This window comes from Pristiophorus japonicus, unplaced genomic scaffold (assembly GCF_044704955.1).
Source record: "Pristiophorus japonicus isolate sPriJap1 unplaced genomic scaffold, sPriJap1.hap1 HAP1_SCAFFOLD_207, whole genome shotgun sequence".
In the NCBI taxonomy this organism is placed as follows: Eukaryota; Metazoa; Chordata; class Chondrichthyes; family Pristiophoridae; genus Pristiophorus; species Pristiophorus japonicus.
The window spans coordinates 461,804-477,500 of record NW_027251767.1 but is presented as its reverse complement, the minus strand read 5'-3'; the positions used below and the strand labels follow the sequence as shown (position 1 = coordinate 477,500).

The window sequence follows — 15,697 nt, the reverse complement described above, 5'->3', positions numbered from 1 at the left end:
GGGTAATTGTTCAGAAACAAGAGTTGTGTCAGGTGTGGTGTGAGCCCATCTGCTTCTGAAGGTCACCGCAGGCTGAGGGACATCAAATCCTTTGATGTGCTATCGCAGCAAAACTTCCTGATTTTTGCATGAATGCAGCTGAAATGAAAGAAGGAAAAAAGTCTATGCAAGTATTAATGCCTTCTCTGAGGATTGAACTCAGGACCTTCAGATTATGAGACTGACGCGCTGCCTATTGCGCTAAGAAGGCACTTGCCTGGTTAGTAACTGAAGAGTGTGACCAACTATGTTCGCTTACGTGGCATTCAAAGCCAGAATGCAAAGATTGCCATAATGCTCGAGCCAGGCAGGAGCCGAACATGCAATCTTCTAATCCGTAGTCAGATGCGTTATCCATTGCGCCGCTGGCCCAGGCTGTGAAAAATAGCTGCGACATCAGCAAGTACACAGGACGAGCAGCATTAAAAGGCATGCGGCAGACAATCAGCAAAGATAGGCACCTCTGCCGCTTCCCTTCGATTGACAGGTGGGGAGCGGAGCAGTGCAGTAGAAAACAAAGCAAAGCAAAGTCGTCCTTAGGTGGTTGGTTGCACTCCGGCTTGAAGCAGTGAGCATTCTTTTGAAGTAAGTATGTGTGTGGTAAGTCGCAATTCGCTGAAGGCAGAGTTCTTAATATGATGAGCAGTTTACAGCTGAACATGTTGCAGCTGAGGCACAGGACAGTGCCTTCACCGTTTTGCTTGAACACTTGCATGTGTGTGTCAGCAGGGAGTGCCTTTGAGAAGCAATGCATGTAAAGAGCCAGCATTTTCTTTCAGGCAAAGCCTCAGGCAATTGCACTTTCTTTCAGGCAAAGCCTCAGGCAATTGCACTTTCTTTCAGGCAAAGCCTCAGGCAATAGAAGTCATTTGTCCATCAGTCAGACAGGGCTCTCGCCTGCTCCCTCACGCTCGTGGCGGCTGCGACGTTGCGCTCAACTCGCTTCCCTTGCGCAGGCTCGAGCTCTTCTCGGCGTCTTTCACCATATCCATGGCTTCCAGTCCTGCCCTTGCTCGCCTGCTATTGCTCAGTAACGTCGATCGGAGCAAAGCATTGAAAGTGTTCAGGGAGCAGGCCAACCTGAAGCAAGAGATTTCTGCTGGTCGTGGAACAGCGAGGAGGCAAGTGATAAGGGGCTAGTCAGATGCAAACTGGGAGCTAATGCCAGACATCAATGGGGAATTAGCTCAAATCGTAGAGTGCTTGCTTTGTATGTGAGAGTTAGCGGGATCAATACCTGCATTCACCACTATTCTTTTGGCTCGGGTAATTGTTCAGAAACAAGAGTTGTGTCAGGTGTGGTGTGAGCCCATCTGCTTCTGAAGGTCACCGCAGGCTGAGGGACATCAAATCCTTTGATGTGCTATCGCAGCAAAACTTCCTGATTTTTGCATGAATGCAGCTGAAATGAAAGAAGGAGAAAAGTCCATGCAAGTATTAATGCCTTCTCTGAGGATTGAACTCAGGACCTTCAGATTATGAGACTGACGCGCTGCCTACTGCGCTAAGAAGGCACTTGCCTGGTTAGTAACTGAAGAGTGTGACCAACTATGTTCGCTTACGTGGCATTCAAAGCCAGAATGCAAAGATTGCCAAAATGCTCGAGCCAGGTAGGAGCCGAACATGCAATCTTCTAATCCGTAGTCAGATGCGTTATCCATTGCGCCGCTGGCCCAGGCTGTGAAAAATAGCTGCGACATCAGCAAGTACACAGGACGAGCAGCATTAAAAGGCATGCGGCAGACAATCAGCAAAGATAGGCACCTCTGCCGCTTCCCTTCGATTGACAGGTGGGGAGCGGAGCAGTGCAGTAGAAAACAAAGCAAAGCAAAGTCGTCCTTAGGTGGTTGGTTGCACTCCGGCTTGAAGCAGTGAGCATTCTTTTGAAGTAAGTATGTGTGTGGTAAGTCGCAATTCGCTGAAGGCAGAGTTCTTAATATGAGCAGTTTACAGCTGAAAATGTTGCAGCTGAGGCACAGGACAGTGCCTTCACCGTTTTGCTTGAGCACTTGCATGTGTGTGTCAGCAGGGAGTGCCTTTGAGCAGCAATGCATGTAAAGAGCCAGCATTTTCTATCAGGCAAAGCCTCAGGCAATTGCACTTTCTTTCAGGCAAAGCCTCAGGCAATAGAAGTCATTTGTCCATCAGTCAGACAGGGCTCTCGCCTGCTCCCTCACGCTCGTGGCGGCTGCGACGTTGCGCTCAACTCGCTTCCCTTGCGCAGGCTCGAGCTCTTCTCGGCGTCTTTCACCATATCCATGGCTTCCAGTCCTGCCCTTGCTCGCCTGCTATTGCTCAGTAACGTCGATTGGAGCAAAGCATTGAAAGTGTTCAGGGAGCAGGCCAACCTGAAGCAAGAGATTTCTGCTGGTCGTGGAACAGCGAGGAGGCAAGTGATAAGGGGCTAGTCAGATGCAAACTGGGAGCTAATGCCAGCCATCAATGGGGAATTAGCTCAAATGGTAGAGTGCTTGCTTTGTATGTGAGAGTTAGCGGGATCAATACCTGCATTCACCACTATTCTTTTGGCTCGGGTAATTGTTCAGAAACAAGAGTTGTGTCAGGTGTGGTGTGAGCCCATCTGCTTCTGAAGGTCACCGCAGGCTGAGGGACATCAAATCCTTTGATGTGCTATCGCAGCAAAACTTCCTGATTTTTGCATGAATGCAGCTGAAATGAAAGAAGGAGAAAAGTCCATGCAAGTATTAATGCCTTCTCTGAGGATTGAACTCAGGACCTTCAGATTATGAGACTGACGCGCTGCCTACTGCACTAAGAAGGCACTTGCCTGGTTAGTAACTGAAGAGTGTGACCAACTATGTTCGCTTACGTGGCATTCAAAGCCAGAATGCAAAGATTGCCAAAATGCTCGAGCCAGGTAGGAGCCGAACATGCAATCTTCTAATCCGTAGTCAGATGCGTTATCCATTGCGCCGCTGGCCCAGGCTGTGAAAAATAGCTGCGACATCAGCAAGTACACAGGACGAGCAGCATTAAAAGGCATGCGGCAGACAATCAGCAAAGATAGGCACCTCTGCCGCTTCCCTTCGATTGACAGGTGGGGAGCGGAGCAGTGCAGTAGAAAACAAAGCAAAGCAAAGTCGTCCTTAGGTGGTTGGTTGCACTCCGGCTTGAAGCAGTGAGCATTCTTTTGAAGTAAGTATGTGTGTGGTAAGTCGCAATTCGCTGAAGGCAGAGTTCTTAATATGAGCAGTTTACAGCTGAACATGTTGCAGCTGAGGCACAGGACAGTGCCTTCACCGTTTTGCTTGAACACTTGCATGTGTGTGTCAGCAGGGAGTGCCTTTGAGCAGCAATGCATGTAAAGAGCCAGCATTTTCTATCAGGCAAAGCCTCAGGCAATTGCACTTTCTTTCAGGCAAAGCCTCAGGCAATAGAAGTCATTTGTCCATCAGTCAGACAGGGCTCTCGCCTGCTCCCTCACGCTCGTGGCGGCTGCGACGTTGCGCTCAACTCGCTTCCCTTGCGCAGGCTCGAGCTCTTCTCGGCGTCTTTCACCATATCCATGGCTTCCAGTCCTGCCCTTGCTCGCCTGCTATTGCTCAGTAACGTCGATCGGAGCAAAGCATTGAAAGTGTTCAGGGAGCAGGCCAACCTGAAGCAAGAGATTTCTGCTGGTCGTGGAACAGCGAGGAGGCAAGTGATAAGGGGCTAGTCAGATGCAAACTGGGAGATAATGCCAGACATAAATGGGGAATTAGCTCAAATGGTGGAGTGCTTGCTTTGCATGTGAGAGTTAGCGGGATCAATACCTGCATTCACCACTATTCTTTTGGCTCGGGTAATTGTTCAGAAACAAGAGTTGTGTCAGGTGTGGTGTGAGCCCATCTGCTTCTGAAGGTCACCGCAGGCTGAGGGACATCAAATCCTTTGATGTGCTATCGCAGCAAAACTTCCTGATTTTTGCATGAATGCAGCTGAAATGAAAGAAGGAGAAAAGTCTATGCAAGTATTAATGCCTTCTCTCAGGATTGAACTCAGGACCTTCAGATTATGAGACTGACGCGCTGCCTACTGCGCTAAGAAGGCACTTGCCTGGTTAGTAACTGAAGAGTGTGACCAACTATGTTCGCTTACGTGGCATTCAAAGCCAGAATGCAAAGATTGCCAAAATGCTCGAGCCAGGTAGGAGCCGAACATGCAATCTTCTAATCCGTAGTCAGATGCGTGATCCATTGCGCCGCTGGCCCAGGCTGTGAAAAATAGCTGCGACATCAGCAAGTACACAGGACGAGCAGCATTAAAAGGCATGCGGCAGACAATCAGCAAAGATAGGCACCTCTGCCGCTTCCCTTCGATTGACAGGTGGGGAGCGGAGCAGTGCAGTAGAAAACAAAGCAAAGCAAAGTCGTCCTTAGGTGGTTGGTTGCACTCCGGCTTGAAGCAGTGAGCATTCTTTTGAAGTAAGTATGTGTGTGGTAAGTCGCAATTCGCTGAAGGCAGAGTTCTTAATATGAGCAGTTTACAGCTGAACATGTTGCAGCTGAGGCACAGGACAGTGCCTTCACCGTTTTGCTTGAGCACTTGCATGTGTGTGTCAGCAGGGAGTGCCTTTGAGCAGCAATGCATGCAAAGAGCCAGCATTTTCTTTCAGGCAAAGCCTCAGGCAATTGCACTTTCTTTCAGGCAAAGCCTCAGGCAATAGAAGTCATTTGTCCATCAGTCAGACAGGGCTCTCGCCTGCTCCCTCACGCTCGTGGCGGCTGCGACGTTGCGCTCAACTCGCTTCCCTTGCGCAGGCTCGAGCTCTTCTCGGCGTCTTTCACCATATCCATGGCTTCCAGTCCTGCCCTTGCTCGCCTGCTATTGCTCAGTAACGTCGATCGGAGCAAAGCATTGAAAGTGTTCAGGGAGCAGGCCAACCTGAAGCAAGAGATTTCTGCTGGTCGTGGAACAGCGAGGAGGCAAGTGATAAGGGGCTCGTCAGATGCAAACTGGGAGCTAATGCCAGCCATCAATGGGGAATTAGCTCAAATGGTAGAGTGCTTGCTTTGTATGTGAGAGTTAGCGGGATCAATACCTGCATTCACCACTATTCTTTTGGCTCGGGTAATTGTTCAGAAACAAGAGTTGTGTCAGGTGTGGTGTGAGCCCATCTGCTTCTGAAGGTCACCGCAGGCTGAGGGACATCAAATCCTTTGATGTGCTATCGCAGCAAAACTTCCTGATTTTTGCATGAATGCAGCTGAAATGAAAGAAGGAGAAAAGTCTATGCAAGTATTAATGCCTTCTCTGAGGATTGAACTCAGGACCTTCAGATTATGAGACTGACGCGCTGCCTACTGCGCTAAGAAGGCACTTGCCTGGTTAGTAACTGAAGAGTGTGACCAACTATGTTCGCTTACGTGGCATTCAAAGCCAGAATGCAAAGATTGCCAAAATGCTCGAGCCAGGTAGGAGCCGAACATGCAATCTTCTAATCCGTAGTCAGATGCGTTATCCATTGCGCCGCTGGCCCAGGCTGTGAAAAATAGCTGCGACATCAGCAAGTACACAGGACGAGCAGCATTAAAAGGCATGCGGCAGACAATCAGCAAAGATAGGCACCTCTGCCGCTTCCCTTCGATTGACAGGTGGGGAGCGGAGCAGTGCAGTAGAAAACAAAGCAAAGCAAAGTCGTCCTTAGGTGGTTGGTTGCACTCCGGCTTGAAGCAGTGAGCATTCTTTTGAAGTAAGTATGTGTGTGGTAAGTCGCAATTCGCTGAAGGCAGAGTTCTTAATATGAGCAGTTTACAGCTGAACATGTTGCAGCTGAGGCACAGGACAGTGCCTTCACCGTTTTGCTTGAGCACTTGCATGTGTGTGTCAGCAGGGAGTGCCTTTGAGCAGCAATGCATGTAAAGAGCCAGCATTTTCTTTCAGGCAAAGCCTCAGGCAATTGCACTTTCTTTCAGGCAAAGCCTCAGGCAATTGCACTTTCTTTCAGGCAAAGCCTCAGGCAATAGAAGTCATTTGTCCATCAGTCAGACAGGGCTCTCGCCTGCTCCCTCACGCTCGTGGCGGCTGCGACGTTGCGCTCAACTCGCTTCCCTTGCGCAGGCTCGAGCTCTTCTCGGCGTCTTTCACCATATCGATGGCTTCCAGTCCTGCCCTTGCTCGCCTGCTATTGCTCAGTAACGTCGATTGGAGCAAAGCATTGAAAGTGTTCAGGGAGCAGGCCAACCTGAAGCAAGAGATTTCTGCTGGTCGTGGAACAGCGAGGAGGCAAGTGATAAGGGGCTAGTCAGATGCAAACTGGGAGATAATGCCAGACATAAATGGGGAATTAGCTCAAATGGTGGAGCGCTTGCTTTGCATGTGAGAGTTAGCGGGATCAATACCTGCATTCACCACTATTCTTTTGGCTCGGGTAATTGTTCAGAAACAAGAGTTGTGTCAGGTGTGGTGTGAGCCCATCTGCTTCTGAAGGTCACCGCAGGCTGAGGGACATCAAATCCTTTGATGTGCTATCGCAGCAAAACTTCCTGATTTTTGCATGAATGCAGCTGAAATGAAAGAAGGAGAAAAGTCTATGCAAGTATTAATGCCTTCTCTGAGGATTGAACTCAGGACCTTCAGATTATGAGACTGACGCGCTGCCTACTGCGCTAAGAAGGCACTTGCCTGGTTAGTAACTGAAGAGTGTGACCAACTATGTTCGCTTACGTGGCATTCAAAGCCAGAATGCAAAGATTGCCAAAATGCTCGAGCCAGGTAGGAGCCGAACATGCAATCTTCTAATCCGTAGTCAGATGCGTGATCCATTGCGCCGCTGGCCCAGGCTGTGAAAAATAGCTGCGACATCAGCAAGTACACAGGACGAGCAGCATTAAAAGGCATGCGGCAGACAATCAGCAAAGATAGGCACCTCTGCCGCTTCCCTTCGATTGACAGGTGGGGAGCGGAGCAGTGCAGTAGAAAACAAAGCAAAGTCGTCCTTAGGTGGTTGGTTGCACTCCGGCTTGAAGCAGTGAGCATTCTTTTGAAGTAAGTATGTGTGTGGTAAGTCGCAATTCGCTGAAGGCAGAGTTCTTAATATGATGAGCAGTTTACAGCTGAACATGTTGCAGCTGAGGCACAGGACAGTGCCTTCACCGTTTTGCTTGAACACTTGCATGTGTGTGTCAGCAGGGAGTGCCTTTGAGCAGCAATGCATGTAAAGAGCCAGCATTTTCTATCAGGCAAAGCCTCAGGCAATTGCACTTTCTTTCAGGCAAAGCCTCAGGCAATAGAAGTCATTTGTCCATCAGTCAGACAGGGCTCTCGCCTGCTCCCTCACGCTCGTGGCGGCTGCGACGTTGCGCTCAACTCGCTTCCCTTGCGCAGGCTCGAGCTCTTCTCGGCGTCTTTCACCATATCCATGGCTTCCAGTCCTGCCCTTGCTCGCCTGCTATTGCTCAGTAACGTCGATCGGAGCAAAGCATTGAAAGTGTTCAGGGAGCAGGCCAACCTGAAGCAAGAGATTTCTGCTGGTCGTGGAACAGCGAGGAGGCAAGTGATAAGGGGCTAGTCAGATGCAAACTGGGAGCTAATGCCAGACATCAATGGGGAATTAGCTCAAATGGTAGAGCGCTTGCTTTGCATGTGAGAGTTAGTGTGATCAATACCTGCATTCACCACTATTCTTTTGGCTCGGGTAATTGTTCAGAAACAAGAGTTGTGTCAGGTGTGGTGTGAGCCCATCTGCTTCTGAAGGTCACCGCAGGCTGAGGGACATCAAATCCTTTGATGTGCTATCGCAGCAAAACTTCCTGATTTTTGCATGAATGCAGCTGAAATGAAAGAAGGAAAAAAGTCTATGCAAGTATTAATGCCTTCTCTGAGGATTGAACTCAGGACCTTCAGATTATGAGACTGACGCGCTGCCTACTGCGCTAAGAAGGCACTTGCCTGGTTAGTAACTGAAGAGTGTGACCAACTATGTTCGCTTACGTGGCATTCAAAGCCAGAATGCAAAGATTGCCATAATGCTCGAGCCAGGCAGGAGCCGAACATGCAATCTTCTAATCCGTAGTCAGATGCGTTATCCATTGCGCCGCTGGCCCAGGCTGTGAAAAATAGCTGCGACATCAGCAAGTACACAGGACGAGCAGCATTAAAAGGCATGCGGCAGACAATCAGCAAAGATAGGCACCTCTGCCGCTTCCCTTCGATTGACAGGTGGGGAGCGGAGCAGTGCAGTAGAAAACAAAGCAAAGCAAAGTCGTCCTTAGGTGGTTGGTTGCACTCCGGCTTGAAGCAGTGAGCATTCTTTTGAAGTAAGTATGTGTGTGGTAAGTCGCAATTCGCTGAAGGCAGAGTTCTTAATATGATGAGCAGTTTACAGCTGAACATGTTGCAGCTGAGGCACAGGACAGTGCCTTCACCGTTTTGCTTGAACACTTGCATGTGTGTGTCAGCAGGTAGTGCCTTTGAGAAGCAATGCATGTAAAGAGCCAGCATTTTCTTTCAGGCAAAGCCTCAGGCAATTGCACTTTCTTTCAGGCAAAGCCTCAGGCAATTGCACTTTCTTTCAGGCAAAGCCTCAGGCAATAGAAGTCATTTGTCCATCAGTCAGACAGGGCTCTCGCCTGCTCCCTCACGCTCGTGGCGGCTGCGACGTTGCGCTCAACTCGCTTCCCTTGCGCAGGCTCGAGCTCTTCTCGGCGTCTTTCACCATATCCATGGCTTCCAGTCCTGCCCTTGCTCGCCTGCTATTGCTCAGTAACGTCGATCGGAGCAAAGCATTGAAAGTGTTCAGTGAGCAGGCCAACCTGAAGCAAGAGATTTCTGCTGGTCGTGGAACAGCGAGGAGGCAAGTGATAAGGGGCTCGTCACATGCAAACTGGGAGCTAATGCCAGCCATCAATGGGGAATTAGCTCAAATGGTAGAGTGCTTGCTTTGTATGTGAGAGTTAGCGGGATCAATACCTGCATTCACCACTATTCTTTTGGCTCGGGTAATTGTTCAGAAACAAGAGTTGTGTCAGGTGTGGTGTGAGCCCATCTGCTTCTGAAGGTCACCGCAGGCTGAGGGACATCAAATCCTTTGATGTGCTATCGCAGCAAAACTTCCTGATTTTTGCATGAATGCAGCTGAAATGAAAGAAGGAGAAAAGTCTATGCAAGTATTAATGCCTTCTCTGAGGATTGAACTCAGGACCTTCAGATTATGAGACTGACGCGCTGCCTACTGCGCTAAGAAGGCACTTGCCTGGTTAGTAACTGAAGAGTGTGACCAACTATGTTCGCTTACGTGGCATTCAAAGCCAGAATGCAAAGATTGCCAAAATGCTCGAGCCAGGTAGGAGCCGAACATGCAATCTTCTAATCCGTAGTCAGATGCGTGATCCATTGCGCCGCTGGCCCAGGCTGTGAAAAATAGCTGCGACATCAGCAAGTACACAGGACGAGCAGCATTAAAAGGCATGCGGCAGACAATCAGCAAAGATAGGCACCTCTGCCGCTTCCCTTCGATTGACAGGTGGGGAGCGGAGCAGTGCAGTAGAAAACAAAGCAAAGCAAAGTCGTCCTTAGGTGGTTGGTTGCACTCTGGCTTGAAGCAGTGAGCATTCTTTTGAAGTAAGTATGTGTGTGGTAAGTCGCAATTCGCTGAAGGCAGAGTTCTTAATATGATGAGCAGTTTACAGCTGAACATGTTGCAGCTGAGGCACAGGACAGTGCCTTCACCGTTTTGCTTGAACACTTGCATGTGTGTGTCAGCAGGGAGTGCCTTTGAGCAGCAATGCATGTAAAGAGCCAGCATTTTCTATCAGGCAAAGCCTCAGGCAATTGCACTTTCTTTCAGGCAAAGCCTCAGGCAATAGAAGTCATTTGTCCATCAGTCAGACAGGGCTCTCGCCTGCTCCCTCACGCTCGTGGCGGCTGCGACGTTGCGCTCAACTCGCTTCCCTTGCGCAGGCTCGAGCTCTTCTCGGCGTCTTTCACCATATCCATGGCTTCCAGTCCTGCCCTTGCTCGCCTGCTATTGCTCAGTAACGTCGATCGGAGCAAAGCATTGAAAGTGTTCAGGGAGCAGGCCAACCTGAAGCAAGAGATTTCTGCTGGTCGTGGAACAGCGAGGAGGCAAGTGATAAGGGGCTAGTCAGATGCAAACTGGGAGCTAATGCCAGACATCAATGGGGAATTAGCTCAAATGGTAGAGCGCTTGCTTTGCATGTGAGAGTTAGTGTGATCAATACCTGCATTCACCACTATTCTTTTGGCTCGGGTAATTGTTCAGAAACAAGAGTTGTGTCAGGTGTGGTGTGAGCCCATCTGCTTCTGAAGGTCACCGCAGGCTGAGGGACATCAAATCCTTTGATGTGCTATCGCAGCAAAACTTCCTGATTTTTGCATGAATGCAGCTGAAATGAAAGAAGGAGAAAAGTCTATGCAAGTATTAATGCCTTCTCTCAGGATTGAACTCAGGACCTTCAGATTATGAGACTGACGCGCTGCCTACTGCGCTAAGAAGGCACTTGCCTGGTTAGTAACTGAAGAGTGTGACCAACTATGTTCGCTTACGTGGCATTCAAAGCCAGAATGCAAAGATTGCCAAAATGTTCGAGCCAGGTCGGAGCTGAACATGCAATCTTCTAATCCGTAGTCAGATGCGTGATCCATTGCGCCGCTGGCCCAGGCTGTGAAAAATAGCTGCGACATCAGCAAGTACACAGGACGAGCAGCATTAAAAGGCATGCGGCAGACAATCAGCAAAGATAGGCACCTCTACCGCTTCCCTTCGATTGACAGGTGGGGAGCGGAGCAGTGCAGTAGAAAACAAAGCAAAGTCGTCCTTAGGTGGTTGGTTGCACTCCGGCTTGAAGCAGTGAGCATTCTTTTGAAGTAAGTATGTGTGTGGTAAGTCGCAATTCGCTGAAGGCAGAGTTCTTAATATGATGAGCAGTTTACAGCTGAACATGTTGCAGCTGAGGCACAGGACAGTGCCTTCACCGTTTTGCTTGAACACTTGCATGTGTGTGTCAGCAGGGAGTGCCTTTGAGCAGCAATGCATGTAAAGAGCCAGCATTTTCTATCAGGCAAAGCCTCAGGCAATTGCACTTTCTTTCAGGCAAAGCCTCAGGCAATAGAAGTCATTTGTCCATCAGTCAGACAGGGCTCTCGCCTGCTCCCTCACGCTCGTGGCGGCTGCGACGTTGCGCTCAACTCGCTTCCCTTGCGCAGGCTCGAGCTCTTCTCGGCGTCTTTCACCATATCCATGGCTTCCAGTCCTGCCCTTGCTCGCCTGCTATTGCTCAGTAACGTCGATCGGAGCAAAGCATTGAAAGTGTTCAGGGAGCAGGCCAACCTGAAGCAAGAGATTTCTGCTGGTCGTGGAACAGCGAGGAGGCAAGTGATAAGGGGCTAGTCAGATGCAAACTGGGAGATAATGCCAGACATAAATGGGGAATTAGCTCAAATGGTGGAGTGCTTGCTTTGCATGTGAGAGTTAGCGGGATCAATACCTGCATTCACCACTATTCTTTTGGCTCGGGTAATTGTTCAGAAACAAGAGTTGTGTCAGGTGTGGTGTGAGCCCATCTGCTTCTGAAGGTCACCGCAGGCTGAGGGACATCAAATCCTTTGATGTGCTATCGCAGCAAAACTTCCTGATTTTTGCATGAATGCAGCTGAAATGAAAGAAGGAGAAAAGTCTATGCAAGTATTAATGCCTTCTCTCAGGATTGAACTCAGGACCTTCAGATTATGAGACTGACGCGCTGCCTACTGCGCTAAGAAGGCACTTGCCTGGTTAGTAACTGAAGAGTGTGACCAACTATGTTCGCTTACGTGGCATTCAAAGCCAGAATGCAAAGATTGCCAAAATGCTCGAGCCAGGTAGGAGCCGAACATGCAATCTTCTAATCCGTAGTCAGATGCGTGATCCATTGCGCCGCTGGCCCAGGCTGTGAAAAATAGCTGCGACATCAGCAAGTACACAGGACGAGCAGCATTAAAAGGCATGCGGCAGACAATCAGCAAAGATAGGCACCTCTGCCGCTTCCCTTCGATTGACAGGTGGGGAGCGGAGCAGTGCAGTAGAAAACAAAGCAAAGCAAAGTCGTCCTTAGGTGGTTGGTTGCACTCCGGCTTGAAGCAGTGAGCATTCTTTTGAAGTAAGTATGTGTGTGGTAAGTCGCAATTCGCTGAAGGCAGAGTTCTTAATATGAGCAGTTTACAGCTGAACATGTTGCAGCTGAGGCACAGGACAGTGCCTTCACCGTTTTGCTTGAGCACTTGCATGTGTGTGTCAGCAGGGAGTGCCTTTGAGCAGCAATGCATGCAAAGAGCCAGCATTTTCTTTCAGGCAAAGCCTCAGGCAATTGCACTTTCTTTCAGGCAAAGCCTCAGGCAATAGAAGTCATTTGTCCATCAGTCAGACAGGGCTCTCGCCTGCTCCCTCACGCTCGTGGCGGCTGCGACGTTGCGCTCAACTCGCTTCCCTTGCGCAGGCTCGAGCTCTTCTCGGCGTCTTTCACCATATCCATGGCTTCCAGTCCTGCCCTTGCTCGCCTGCTATTGCTCAGTAACGTCGATCGGAGCAAAGCATTGAAAGTGTTCAGGGAGCAGGCCAACCTGAAGCAAGAGATTTCTGCTGGTCGTGGAACAGCGAGGAGGCAAGTGATAAGGGGCTCGTCAGATGCAAACTGGGAGCTAATGCCAGCCATCAATGGGGAATTAGCTCAAATGGTAGAGTGCTTGCTTTGTATGTGAGAGTTAGCGGGATCAATACCTGCATTCACCACTATTCTTTTGGCTCGGGTAATTGTTCAGAAACAAGAGTTGTGTCAGGTGTGGTGTGAGCCCATCTGCTTCTGAAGGTCACCGCAGGCTGAGGGACATCAAATCCTTTGATGTGCTATCGCAGCAAAACTTCCTGATTTTTGCATGAATGCAGCTGAAATGAAAGAAGGAGAAAAGTCTATGCAAGTATTAATGCCTTCTCTGAGGATTGAACTCAGGACCTTCAGATTATGAGACTGACGCGCTGCCTACTGCGCTAAGAAGGCACTTGCCTGGTTAGTAACTGAAGAGTGTGACCAACTATGTTCGCTTACGTGGCATTCAAAGCCAGAATGCAAAGATTGCCAAAATGCTCGAGCCAGGTAGGAGCCGAACATGCAATCTTCTAATCCGTAGTCAGATGCGTTATCCATTGCGCCGCTGGCCCAGGCTGTGAAAAATAGCTGCGACATCAGCAAGTACACAGGACGAGCAGCATTAAAAGGCATGCGGCAGACAATCAGCAAAGATAGGCACCTCTGCCGCTTCCCTTCGATTGACAGGTGGGGAGCGGAGCAGTGCAGTAGAAAACAAAGCAAAGCAAAGTCGTCCTTAGGTGGTTGGTTGCACTCCGGCTTGAAGCAGTGAGCATTCTTTTGAAGTAAGTATGTGTGTGGTAAGTCGCAATTCGCTGAAGGCAGAGTTCTTAATATGAGCAGTTTACAGCTGAACATGTTGCAGCTGAGGCACAGGACAGTGCCTTCACCGTTTTGCTTGAGCACTTGCATGTGTGTGTCAGCAGGGAGTGCCTTTGAGCAGCAATGCATGTAAAGAGCCAGCATTTTCTTTCAGGCAAAGCCTCAGGCAATTGCACTTTCTTTCAGGCAAAGCCTCAGGCAATTGCACTTTCTTTCAGGCAAAGCCTCAGGCAATAGAAGTCATTTGTCCATCAGTCAGACAGGGCTCTCGCCTGCTCCCTCACGCTCGTGGCGGCTGCGACGTTGCGCTCAACTCGCTTCCCTTGCGCAGGCTCGAGCTCTTCTCGGCGTCTTTCACCATATCGATGGCTTCCAGTCCTGCCCTTGCTCGCCTGCTATTGCTCAGTAACGTCGATTGGAGCAAAGCATTGAAAGTGTTCAGGGAGCAGGCCAACCTGAAGCAAGAGATTTCTGCTGGTCGTGGAACAGCGAGGAGGCAAGTGATAAGGGGCTAGTCAGATGCAAACTGGGAGATAATGCCAGACATAAATGGGGAATTAGCTCAAATGGTGGAGCGCTTGCTTTGCATGTGAGAGTTAGCGGGATCAATACCTGCATTCACCACTATTCTTTTGGCTCGGGTAATTGTTCAGAAACAAGAGTTGTGTCAGGTGTGGTGTGAGCCCATCTGCTTCTGAAGGTCACCGCAGGCTGAGGGACATCAAATCCTTTGATGTGCTATCGCAGCAAAACTTCCTGATTTTTGCATGAATGCAGCTGAAATGAAAGAAGGAGAAAAGTCTATGCAAGTATTAATGCCTTCTCTGAGGATTGAACTCAGGACCTTCAGATTATGAGACTGACGCGCTGCCTACTGCGCTAAGAAGGCACTTGCCTGGTTAGTAACTGAAGAGTGTGACCAACTATGTTCGCTTACGTGGCATTCAAAGCCAGAATGCAAAGATTGCCAAAATGCTCGAGCCAGGTAGGAGCCGAACATGCAATCTTCTAATCCGTAGTCAGATGCGTGATCCATTGCGCCGCTGGCCCAGGCTGTGAAAAATAGCTGCGACATCAGCAAGTACACAGGACGAGCAGCATTAAAAGGCATGCGGCAGACAATCAGCAAAGATAGGCACCTCTGCCGCTTCCCTTCGATTGACAGGTGGGGAGCGGAGCAGTGCAGTAGAAAACAAAGCAAAGTCGTCCTTAGGTGGTTGGTTGCACTCCGGCTTGAAGCAGTGAGCATTCTTTTGAAGTAAGTATGTGTGTGGTAAGTCGCAATTCGCTGAAGGCAGAGTTCTTAATATGATGAGCAGTTTACAGCTGAACATGTTGCAGCTGAGGCACAGGACAGTGCCTTCACCGTTTTGCTTGAACACTTGCATGTGTGTGTCAGCAGGGAGTGCCTTTGAGCAGCAATGCATGTAAAGAGCCAGCATTTTCTATCAGGCAAAGCCTCAGGCAATTGCACTTTCTTTCAGGCAAAGCCTCAGGCAATAGAAGTCATTTGTCCATCAGTCAGACAGGGCTCTCGCCTGCTCCCTCACGCTCGTGGCGGCTGCGACGTTGCGCTCAACTCGCTTCCCTTGCGCAGGCTCGAGCTCTTCTCGGCGTCTTTCACCATATCCATGGCTTCCAGTCCTGCCCTTGCTCGCCTGCTATTGCTCAGTAACGTCGATCGGAGCAAAGCATTGAAAGTGTTCAGGGAGCAGGCCAACCTGAAGCAAGAGATTTCTGCTGGTCGTGGAACAGCGAGGAGGCAAGTGATAAGGGGCTAGTCAGATGCAAACTGGGAGCTAATGCCAGACATCAATGGGGAATTAGCTCAAATGGTAGAGCGCTTGCTTTGCATGTGAGAGTTAGTGTGATCAATACCTGCATTCACCACTATTCTTTTGGCTCGGGTAATTGTTCAGAAACAAGAGTTGTGTCAGGTGTGGTGTGAGCCCATCTGCTTCTGAAGGTCACCGCAGGCTGAGGGACATCAAATCCTTTGATGTGCTATCGCAGCAAAACTTCCTGATTTTTGCATGAATGCAGCTGAAATGAAAGAAGGAAAAAAGTCTATGCAAGTATTAATGCCTTCTCTGAGGATTGAACTCAGGACCTTCAGATTATGAGACTGACGCGCTGCCTACTGCGCTAAGAAGGCACTTGCCTGGTTAGTAACTGAAGAGTGTGACCAACTATGTTCGCTTACGTGGCATTCAAAGCCAGAATGCAAAGATTGCCATAATGCTCGAGCCAGGCAG

The 15,697-nt window shown here is 49.5% G+C and overlaps 13 non-coding genes across 13 annotated transcripts; all 13 read right to left on the bottom strand.

Annotated features, from left to right (window-relative positions):
• Positions 1-177: 177 nt before the first annotated feature.
• Positions 178-250, bottom strand: trnam-cau (transfer RNA methionine (anticodon CAU)). Its single transcript has one exon. It is a non-coding gene; the product is annotated as a tRNA-Met (tRNA).
• Positions 251-1,480: 1,230 nt separating this feature from the next.
• Positions 1,481-1,553, bottom strand: trnam-cau (transfer RNA methionine (anticodon CAU)). Its single transcript has one exon. It is a non-coding gene; the product is annotated as a tRNA-Met (tRNA).
• A 1,195-nt stretch (positions 1,554-2,748) lies between these two features.
• Positions 2,749-2,821, bottom strand: trnam-cau (transfer RNA methionine (anticodon CAU)). The gene has a single exon. It is a non-coding gene; the product is annotated as a tRNA-Met (tRNA).
• Positions 2,822-4,016: 1,195 nt separating this feature from the next.
• trnam-cau (transfer RNA methionine (anticodon CAU)) lies at positions 4,017-4,089 on the bottom strand. Its single transcript has one exon. It is a non-coding gene; the product is annotated as a tRNA-Met (tRNA).
• Positions 4,090-5,284: 1,195 nt separating this feature from the next.
• On the bottom strand, positions 5,285-5,357 carry trnam-cau (transfer RNA methionine (anticodon CAU)). The gene has a single exon. It is a non-coding gene; the product is annotated as a tRNA-Met (tRNA).
• Positions 5,358-6,584: 1,227 nt separating this feature from the next.
• Positions 6,585-6,657, bottom strand: trnam-cau (transfer RNA methionine (anticodon CAU)). Its single transcript has one exon. It is a non-coding gene; the product is annotated as a tRNA-Met (tRNA).
• Positions 6,658-7,850: 1,193 nt separating this feature from the next.
• trnam-cau (transfer RNA methionine (anticodon CAU)) lies at positions 7,851-7,923 on the bottom strand. Its single transcript has one exon. It is a non-coding gene; the product is annotated as a tRNA-Met (tRNA).
• Positions 7,924-9,153: 1,230 nt separating this feature from the next.
• trnam-cau (transfer RNA methionine (anticodon CAU)) lies at positions 9,154-9,226 on the bottom strand. Its single transcript has one exon. It is a non-coding gene; the product is annotated as a tRNA-Met (tRNA).
• Positions 9,227-10,424: 1,198 nt separating this feature from the next.
• trnam-cau (transfer RNA methionine (anticodon CAU)) lies at positions 10,425-10,497 on the bottom strand. The gene has a single exon. It is a non-coding gene; the product is annotated as a tRNA-Met (tRNA).
• A 1,193-nt stretch (positions 10,498-11,690) lies between these two features.
• Positions 11,691-11,763, bottom strand: trnam-cau (transfer RNA methionine (anticodon CAU)). The gene has a single exon. It is a non-coding gene; the product is annotated as a tRNA-Met (tRNA).
• A 1,195-nt stretch (positions 11,764-12,958) lies between these two features.
• On the bottom strand, positions 12,959-13,031 carry trnam-cau (transfer RNA methionine (anticodon CAU)). The gene has a single exon. It is a non-coding gene; the product is annotated as a tRNA-Met (tRNA).
• Positions 13,032-14,258: 1,227 nt separating this feature from the next.
• trnam-cau (transfer RNA methionine (anticodon CAU)) lies at positions 14,259-14,331 on the bottom strand. The gene has a single exon. It is a non-coding gene; the product is annotated as a tRNA-Met (tRNA).
• A 1,193-nt stretch (positions 14,332-15,524) lies between these two features.
• On the bottom strand, positions 15,525-15,597 carry trnam-cau (transfer RNA methionine (anticodon CAU)). Its single transcript has one exon. It is a non-coding gene; the product is annotated as a tRNA-Met (tRNA).
• Positions 15,598-15,697: the final 100 nt, after the last annotated feature.